Source organism: Saccopteryx leptura, chromosome 3 (assembly GCF_036850995.1).
Source record: "Saccopteryx leptura isolate mSacLep1 chromosome 3, mSacLep1_pri_phased_curated, whole genome shotgun sequence".
Lineage (NCBI taxonomy): Eukaryota > Metazoa > Chordata > Mammalia > Chiroptera > Emballonuridae > Saccopteryx > Saccopteryx leptura.
The window spans coordinates 82,780,135-82,790,869 of record NC_089505.1 but is presented as its reverse complement, the minus strand read 5'-3'; the positions used below and the strand labels follow the sequence as shown (position 1 = coordinate 82,790,869).

The 10,735-nt window shown below is 38.7% G+C and overlaps 1 pseudogene; it reads left to right on the top strand.

The window, feature by feature from the left end:
- Positions 1–1,241: 1,241 nt before the first annotated feature.
- LOC136399501 (zinc finger protein 3-like) lies at positions 1,242–2,647 on the top strand (annotated as a pseudogene).
- Positions 2,648–10,735: the final 8,088 nt, after the last annotated feature.

Genomic DNA, 10,735 nt, shown 5'->3' with positions numbered 1-10,735 from the left:
AAGATTTTTGGAGCAACTGTAGGAGACATTGTACTAATCATTTGTTTTATATTTCTTTTACATATAATTAGAAGAGACAATCAGCATCAAAGCAAAATAGAGCAGCAATTTCCATGTTACCTCTTATGCTTCATAAAGTGCAAGCTAAATAAAAAGCAATATAGTCTTTATCTAGCATTCAGCTCTAGAAATTAGAAAGAAAATGTATTATAAGTTCTTTAATAGGTAGAAACATCAGCTGCAAAAACTAAGCATTTTGAAAGGGACGTTGCTTCTTCCTCACTCTCATGGCTATAAATAACCCTGTTTGGCCCCTAAGATGGCGGGTTAGTCAATGACGGGTAAGACTCCTGAAGGGAGGAACAACCTAAGACAGGCACAGTTGAAGAGGGGCCTTCAGAAGACTTAAGAACTAACAAAGGCGAGGCTCAAACCCTCATCCTGGAGAATACAGAAGACTGTTCTCCTGAAGTAGTGGTCATCATCCACTGTCTGGAGCACCTAAAGAGGAAAACTCCATGGAAACTCTAAGAAAACCAAGCAGCTGATGATACTACCAATAAGGTAGCTATAAAACCAGTAGGATTTTTAGGAAATTTTAGTAACTCTACTAGAACCATTATTGCCAAAGGTTTTCTTTGTAACCAATTAGAGGATTTTGCCAGCAAGAAAGAGATGACTAAAAATAAGTAGAAGTAGTTAGAAAAGTCAGTGTAGGCTAACTAAAAAAGAAAAAAGAGGGATATGTAGGAGATGACTCTGCACCAATATAAATGGCAGTTAACTGCAGAGCAAAGGTTAAGTGGAGACAAGAGATCTTGGAGTATATTGGCCATGGAGAGACAATGGCCAGGGCTACTTGAATGCATGTATGCAGAATTCTTGGAGGAATGCCTCCAAAAACCAGATGTCCTTTGTGATTGATAAGCTCTGGGACTCTGACTCTTCTTGTGTCCTTGTTCATGAAAAGAAACAGTAGACGTGCAGGGTTGGGGATGAAACAAATGGAAAAAAAAGGCAAAACTTTCTAGTTTTATCTGCTGAGCCATGGCTTTTGGAACTCAATAAATATGCAGTGGCACAGTTTCTCAGAGCTGATTCCGTGTAAGAGTTTCAGCCCTCTGCCCAGTTATTTAAATCTGGTGTGTCTTTTGCCTTGCTGGTCCAAACTGTAAAGAAATTAGTAATATATAAGTGCAGTGAATGTGGGAAATCTTTTCTCAGGAACTATGACCCTTGTAGTCATCAAAGAGTTCACCCAGAAGAAAGGCCATATGGATGCAGTGAATTGTGGAAAACTTTTTAAAGGGAAACATGGCCTTCATAGTCATCCAAGTTCACACAGGAAAAAGGCCTTATGAGTGCAGTGAGTGTGGAAAATCTTATTTCAGTAACTCTAACCTTCATTATCACCAGAGAGTTCACAGTGGAGAAAGGCCTTTTGAGTGCAGTGTATGTGGAAAATCTTTTTCTAGTAGCACTGGCCTTTATTATCATCAGAGAATTCACACTGGAGAAAGGCCTTTTGAGTGCAATGAATGTGGGAAATCATATAGCAGTAGCTCTAAACTTTGTCATCAGAATTCAAACTGGAGAAAGGCCTTATAAATGCAGTGAGTGTGGGAAATCTTTTAACCTAAAGTATCATTTGAATTATCAGAGAATTCACACTGAAGAAAGGCCTTTTGAGTGCAATGAATGTGATAATATTTTTTCTAGTAGTACTGGCTTTTATTATCAGAATTCACAGTGGAGAAAGGCCTTATGAGTGCACTGAGTGTGGGAAATCTTTTAAACTGAACTATCATTTGAATTATCAGAGTTCACACTGGTGAAAGACCTTTTGAGTGCAATGAATGTGGAAAATCTTTGCTAGCAATTCTCACCAGTGTAAACACATGAGAGTTCACAGTAAAGGACAATCTTAGAACTATCAGAAACATACAGTTTTTTTAGTAAGTGTTAACAGCAGTGTAGGTAACTCTGAGGCTTCATTTGGCTTATTTTAATTTTATGTACCCAAATATCAATGGTATAAAAATTTTCAAAAAATAATTTTTAACAAGTTTTCCTTAGGTGGAAAGCATCTTTGTCTATGTTACCCAGAATTCTTCCCAGATTTATGCCTTTGCAAATTTCTGTTGCCAAAGATATTTCACCTGTACCATCTATCAGGTGTTCACTGTTTACATTAGCCACTATTTTTATGTCCTAGGGAAGCTGATTTGTTTTTTCTGATTTGTTGGAGGAAATTATAGGTAGTGTGAGCTATTACGGGATCAGCATTTCTTTTACTCTGATAAGTTGTGACATGGACCTGACTCAGTGTTGACTCAGAGAACATCATCTGCATTCAGCTGACAGCTTGTAGGTAGACTGCCTTTTTGGGGACCTGGTTTTTTTAAATACCTGTAGTGAATATTTCAAATGTTCAAGTCACCAATGCAAGAAATGCGATAGCCATGTCCCGGTGGTTTGTAAAATAATGAAGCCCCTTTTGTTCGAGTCCTCCTTAATTTTGGATATTTTATTTACTGTGTGATTTAGGTTATAAATCTCTTATATAATTGATATAAGAGATATAATAAACATATTGTGGATTATGAGGGTTGCCTATTATATATTCTTGAAATAAAATTTTTAAAAATTGGGGGTCAAATTTTTTTAGTTCTAGAATTTCATACAAAGATACTGACATTCTTACAAATTTTTTTGTAAGTAGATTTTGACTCTAGAGGCATGAAAAGGTCAACAACTTTTACATGGGATTCAAACTTTCTGTGAGTTTGAAGGCACAGTGTGGTGCTGAAATCAGCTTTCCCCAGATTTTTATTGTTCCACATATCCTCCTTGGATAGACTGCCAGATTCTGTGGGCCTAATGTGCAGCCTAAATTTACAGATTTTAGGAAATTTACAGATTGCTTTGAAGTGTTGGTAGGTGTTGCAACATCAGTTTCTTCTGGAAAAACATGACTTTTTTTTATTTAAAGGACTGCCAGTATTGGTGAAAGAAATTATTTTTCAAAGTGTTCCAAACAGCTGTGTGTCATTGTTATTTTTATTCAGTGAGAGAAGGGGAGGCAGAGAGACTCCTGCATGCATCCTGATTCACCTGGCAAGCTCACTGAGGGGTGATGTTCTACCCACTTGGGGCATTGTTCCATTCCTCAGCAAGCAAGCTCTTCTTAGCGCCTGAGGCAGATGAGATGGAGCCTTCCTCATCACCTGGGGCCAATTTACAATAATCATACCATGGCTGCAGGAGTGGGAGAGAAAGAGAGAAGCAAAAAGGGGGGAATGGAGGAGCAGATGGTTGCTTCTCCTGTGGGCACTGATCAGGAATCATACCAGGGACCTCAACATGCTGGGCTGATGCTCTAGCACTGAACCAACCGTACAGGGCGCCATGTGTTGTAACATCTACAATTCCATGGCTAATGGTCACTTGGTTGCAGGGGCGTAGAGATTCAAGAGTAACCCCTGATTGCTACAGAAGCACTGGCCTATTTGGGGTTAAAAGGGACCATATCTTTGCACAGGCTAGATGGAATGTGCCTCTTCTAAATGTGCATCCAGAAATGTTTCTGTGAAAACAACTGCAGAATCAGAGTGTACACAGATAGGAGGGTTTTCTGCGATCTTTATCTCCATGGATGAAGTCATTGTTATTGAAAATAAACCAAAGGTTTTGTAAAATTTTGTACCTTATGAACTATTGTACCGGGGCAGGAAATTCAAGAAAAGTCGTATCTATTTTCTAGGGATATGTTTTTGTGACCTAGCCAGCATTCCTATTGATTGAAAGAGAGTTAGTTCTTTATTGTTTAGTAGATTTGATGTCACTGAAGAAAGACTGACCCCCAGAGGGCATGAGAATACGAATTGAACATAGAGTTCCCAAACCCACTTTCCAGATATAATTGGGCAAATTGTTACATTTTAAGCCTCAACATATGTGTGAAACTGGAGCTCCCCATAGTCCTAATACTGACCATGTCTGTCACTGTGGGTTTACTTCGTATCTTTTATAATCTCTTCCTGCTCATCACAGCTCTCCAAGTAACGAGAGACTTCCTATGTATTTTACTAGATCACTTTTCATTTTCCAGAATGTATAAGATGGGAATAAAACCACCTTTTCTGCTTATATTTCTGTTGTATATGTCCATCGGCATTCATTAATGTTATATAAGTAGCTCCTCTCTTTTTTTTCTGAGATATTTCTTGATGGTATCATTATTTCTTTATCTGTTCATTTGTTTATGTAGATTTGGTTGTTTCTCATTATTTAATAATGAAAATAAAGCTAGTGCAAACATTTGTGTATAATTTTATTTTTTAAAGAGTGAGCAGAGGGACAGACAGGGATAGATAGGGAGGTAGAGATGAGAAGCATCTATTCTTTGTTGTGGCACGTTCCTTGTTCATTGATTGCTTTCTTATGTGTCTAGACCGAGGGGCTACAGTAGAACAAGAGATCACTTGTTTAAACCAGCAACCTTGGATTCAAGCCAGTGACTTTTCAGCTCAAGCCAGAAACATGAAAAGATGTGTATGATCCCATGCTCAAGTCTGCAACTCTGTGTTCAAGCTGGTGAGCCTGCACTCAATTTAGCAACCTCGAGGTTTCAAACGTATATCTTCTGTGTCCCAGGATGGCACTCTATCCACCACATTCCCACCTGGTCAGGATTCACATAACATTTTTTACTAAATTTTTTGAGATAGGGTCTATTCCAAACTTGAGAGAATAAGACTAGTACTTGGGAATAGTGGTTACAAACCAGGTTTGCATCTGGTGCCGGGATAGCTTCAATGTTGGTATTCATGAACATTTGGAATGTGGGCATCTGTAATTGATATATGGATTTTGGATCCCAGCATCTCACAGCCTTTTTAGAAAATGATGATCATTTCACCTGGAAATGCAGTGACAGTGTATTCTGTTGGTCTTAAATTTATATCTAGAAGAGAATTATGGTTAAGCAAACTACAGAAAGGCATTAATGTAAGTTTATAATGACAGTTACATAAATAGCTGGAAGGGAAAGGACTCTGTGAAGCTTGAGGACAGATAACTCTCAATGAGTGGTAAATGAAGGACAGTGAGTTCTAAGATGAGAGAATTAACATGAGCTATGATTCTCCTAAAAATGTTGCTACAAATGAAATTGTTTCTACAAATCTGTATTCTTTCATTCTTGAAATTTTGAGAAAATAATAGTGAGGTGAGAACGTTATAGTAAGGTGTGAGAAGAAAAATTTAGAAGCATGGAAGGAGAGCCACGGTGACATAATTCATTGCTTCTGCAATCATATACTAATTCTCTTAACTGCTCCAGGGCCTCACCTGGGTTGGCGTTATACATCAATGAATAAATGTGTTCACTACGTAGCTTCTTCAAAGCCTTTATTGAAACAGCCCATCTCCCTGGCTGGCTGGCTCAGTGCATAGAGCATTGGCCCAACATGCAGATATTCTGGGTTCAATCCCCAGTCAGGGCACATACAAGATGTGAGCATTCGCAGCCACCATCTGCTTTTGTTTTCCTTCCTTTCCCCCTTATCAGTGTCCTCCTCCCTTGCAGCCTGTGGCTCAACTGGTTCAAGAGTCAGCCCCAAGCAATAAAGATAGCTTAGTTGATTTGAGCATCGTCCAAAGATGGGGGTTGCCAGGTGGATCCCAATCAGGGCACCTATTGGATTCTGTCTATCTCTCCTTCTTTCACTAAAGAAAAAGCTACACCATTAGTCAAAAAGAAAATATTCTATTTTATAGTAAATTATAAGATAGCAGTTGCTGTAGAAATATAAGAGCAGCACCAGGAATCAGAAAAGTGGTTTCTTTTTTTGTTGCTGTTGGGTTTTGTTTTGTTTTGTTTTGTTTTGTTTTTTTACAGAGACAGAGGGAGAGTCAGAGAGAGGGATAGATAGGGACAGACAGACAGGAATGGAGAGAGATGAGAAGCATCAATCATCAGCTTTTCGTTGCGACATTAGTTTTTCATTGATTGATTTCTCATATGTGCCTTCAGCAGAAGGAGTAACCCCTTGCTCGAGCCAGCGACCTTGGGCTCAAGCTGGTGAACTTTTTCTCAAACCAGAAGAGCCTGCGTTCAAGCTGGTGACCTCGGGATCTCAAACCTGGGTCCTCCACATCCCAGTCCGACTCTCTATCCACTGCGCCTCTGCCTGGTCAGGCGAAAAGTGGTTTCTAAGGGTTTGAAGGACTCACATTTAAATGAGAGGTGAAAGCCTGACCTGTGGTGGCGCAGTGGGATAAAGCGTCGACCTGGAACACTGAGGTTGCTGGTTCAAAACCTTGGGCTTGCCTGGTCAAGGCTCATATGGGAGTTGATGCTTCCTGCTCCTCCCCCTTCTCTCTCTCTCTCTCTCCCCTCCCTCTCTCTAAAAATCAATAAATAAAATATTTTAAAAAAATAAAAATAAAAATAAATGAGAGGTGAAAGATTTGATTACATCAGAAAGATGTTTCACGTATAAGAAAAAACTAACAATTTTTTGGTGTTTACAGTTTGAGTGTCCAACTACTTATATGACTGCTGTGCCATTTGCAGGGAACTGAAGATACTTTCAATTTTTTTAGAAGTTTGTTTTTATAATTTCTGGTAAGACTTTAGTTTTTTTATACTTTCAATTAGCTAGTTTTAATGTTTTTCAAATTTTTGTTTATTTTTGTGTGATATTTGCTAAAAATTTAAATAGGTTTGTGCAGAATTATTGATTTTTAATACTTATTACATATATACATAGGTATAATTTATTATTAATTATAAATTTTTATTTTACTTTAAAGTTAATGTTTCTGCCTAACCTGTGATGTCTCAGTGGACAAATTCTTGACCTGGAATCCTGAGGTTGCTGATTTAAAACGCAGGCTTGCCTGACCAGGCAGTGGTGCAGTGGATAGAGGGTCAGACTGGGATGCAGAGGGACCCAGGTTCGAGAGCCCGAGGTCGCCAGCTTGAGCGCGTGCTCATCTGGCTTAAGCTCACTAGCTTGGACCCAAGGTCGCTGGCTCGAGCAAGGAGTCACTCGGTCTGCTGAAGGCCCGCGGTCATGGCACATATGAGAAAGCAATCAATGAACAACTAATTTGTCGCCACGAAAAACTGATGATTGATGCTTCTCATCTCTCTCCATTCCTGTCTGTTGGTCCCTAGCTATCCCACTCTTTGACTCTCTCTCTCTGTTCATGTAAAAAAAAAAAGAAAAAAAAATTCTTAAAACGCTGGCTTGCTTGGTCAGGGCACATAGGCGAAGCAACTCAGTTGATGCATCCTGCTCTTCCCCCCACTTCTCTCTCTCCTCTCTAAAATTAATTTTAAAATTTTTAAGAAGATACATAGGGGAATTAAATTTATGCTTTTAAAAGTTTGTTTCCAGTATTTCTTTGAGAATGCCAAACTATCATGTCACCACATATATTAAATGTTTTAAGAGACTGACCAGTCATGGTGCAGTAAATAGAGCATTGACCTGGGATTCTGAGGACCCAGGTTTGAAAATCTGAGGTAGGTGGCTTGAAGCCCAAGATTGCTGGCTTGAGCCCAAGGTCACTGGCTTGAGCAAGGTGTCACTTGCTCAGGTTGAGCACCTGGAACCTTGACATCATAGCTCCAACCACTTCGTGTCAGCATTAACAAACCCATCAAAGCTGCCTTGAGAGATGAATGAAACCAATGAATGAAGTCTTCTGGGGAAAATTTGATACCAGCAGGAAGAGTGAAGAAACGAAGTATAGAAGACGTTTGTATCTGGGTGAAAAGATCCTGGGATAAAATCTAGATTGAGATCGTTATCAAATCATTTAAGAAGTGTGGCCTTCTTTTTTTTTTTTATAAATAAATTTTTATTAATGTTAATGCAGTGACATCAATAAATCAGGGTACATATATTCAGAGAAAACCTGTCCAGGTTATCTTGTCATTCAATTATGTTGCATACCCATCACCCAAAGTCAGATTGTCCTCCGTCACCCTCTATCTAGTTTTCTTTGTGACCCTCCCCCTCCTCCTTCCCCTCTCCCTCCTTCCCTCCCAAGCCCCCCCTACCCCCCACCCCCAGTAACCACCACACTCTTGTCCATGTCTCTTAGTCTCATTTTTATGCCCACCAATGTATGGAATCATGTAGTTCTTGTTTTTTTCTGATTTACTTATTTCACTCCATATAATGTTATTAAGATCCCACCATTTTGTTGTAAATGATCTGATGTTATCATTTCTTATGGCTGAGTAGTATTCCATAGTGTATATGTGCCACATCTTCTTTATCCAATCTTCTATTGAAGGGCTTTTTGGTTGTTTCCATGTCTTGGCCACTGTGAACAATGCTGCAATGAACATGGGGCTACATGTGTCTTTATGTATCGATGTTTCTGAGTTTTGGGGGTATATACCCACTAGAGGGATAGCTGGGTCATAGGGTAGTTCTATTTTCAGATTTTTGAGGAACCACCATACTTTCTTCCATAATGGTTGTACTACTTTACATTCCCACCAACAGTGAATGAGGGTTCCTTTTTCTCCACAGCCTCTCCAACATTACCTGCTTCTTGCTATTACCTGCCTTCTTGATAATAGCTAATCTAACAGGTGTGAGGTGGTATCTCATTGTAGTTTTGATTTGCATTTCTCTAATAACTAATGAAGATGAGCATCTTTTCATATACCTGTTGGCCATTTGTATTTCTTCCTGGGAGAAGTGTCTGTTCATGTCCTCTTCCCATTTTTTTTATTGGATTGTTTGTTTGTTGTTGAGTTTTATGAGTTCTTTGTAAATTTTGGATATTAGGCCCTTATCTGAGCTGTTGTTTGAAAATATCATTTCGAGTGACGTCACGGAAATGGCGCCGTGAGCAGCGCGTCCGACAGATCTCCCCAAAATCACAACAAATTTATCAACTAGAAACAGGAAAATTTATCTTCGGAGCATTCCAGAGTTCCACACAAACTGAAAGCGAAGGGACTGTTATCACTTGGATCTGGGAGACGAGGGTGTGGAGGAAGCTACCGCAGGGACGTTCATTCAAGCCGCGAGGAAGTGCGCCTGTGGTGGTGTGCTATCAACAAGACCACCCTCAGATGCCAATAAGAAAGAGGAAATCGAATATTATGGATACAAAAGAAAGAGAGGTAACACAAATAGATGTGGAAAAATCTATGGAGAAAAGACTTAACATATTGGAAGCCTTGGAGCTAAATGACAGAGAATTTAAAATAGAAATCTTAAAAATACTCAGAGATATACAAGAAAACACAGAAAGGCAATATAGGGAGATCAGAAAACAACTCAATGAACACAAAGAATATATTACCAAGGAAATTGAAACTATAAAAACAAATCAAACAGAAATGAAAAACTCAATTCACGAGCTGAAAAACGAGGTAACAAGCTTAGCTAGCAGAACAGCCCAGATTGAAGATAGGATTAGTGAAATAGAAGACAAACAACTTGAGGCACAACAGAGAGAAGAAGAAAGAGACTCAAATATAATAAAAAACGAGAAAGCCCTACAGGAATTATCTGACTCCATCAGAAAGACTAACATAAGAATAATAGGTATATCAGAGGGAGAAGAGAAAGAAAATGGAATGGAGAATATACTCAAACAAATAATAGACGAGAACTTCCCAAGCCTGTGGAAAGAACTAAAGCCTCAAATTCAAGAAGCAAACAGAACACCGAGTTTTCTTAACCCCAACAAACCCACTCCAAGGCACATCATAATAAAGATGACACAAACCAATGACAAAGAAAAAATTCTCAAGGCAGCCAGGGAAAAGAAGAGTACAACATATAAAGGAAGGCCTATTAGATTATCATCAGATTTCTCAGCAGAAACTCTACAAGCTAGAAGAGAGTGGACCCCAATATTTAAAGCCCTGAAAGAGAGGAACTTTCAGCCAAGAATACTATACCCATCAAAGCTATCCTTCAAGTATGAAGGAGATATAAAAACATTCACAAATACAGATAAGATGAGAGAATTTATCAACAGAAAGCCCCCACTCCAGGAAATACTAAAGGGGGTTTTCCAACCAGATTCAAAGAACAAAAGAAAACAACACCACAAGTAACAGCTCCACCAAGAACACAATAAAACCAAACTTAAACTGTGACAACAAAGGAAAAAAAGGGGGGAGAGAATGGAGATTAACAGTAGCAAAGGACGATGAAGTGCAGAAATACTTATAAGATAGGGTACTACAATGAATATGGTAGGTACCTTTTTCATTACTTAATGGTAACCACCCTAGAAAAAACCACCACAAAAACACATGACTTAAAAAAGGTAGCAACAGAGGAAAGAAGTATGGAACACAAACAAACAAAAACAAATGATAGAAAAACAAAAGAGAAGAATCAAACTAGATACAAAACTAACAGAAAGCAATTTATAAAATGGCAGTAGGGAACCCACAAGTGTCAATAATTACACTAAATGTAAATGGATTAAACTTACCAATAAAAAGACACAGAGTAGCAGAATGGATTAAAAAAGAAAATCCAACTATATGCTGCCTACAAGAAACACATCTAAGCAACAAGGATAAAAACAAATTCAAAGTGAAAGGCTGGAAAACAATACTCCAAGCAAACAACACCCAAAAAAAAGCAGGTGTAGCAATACTCATATCTGATAATGCTGACTACAAGACAGAAAAAGTACTCAGAGACAAAAATGGTCACTTCATAATGATTAAGGG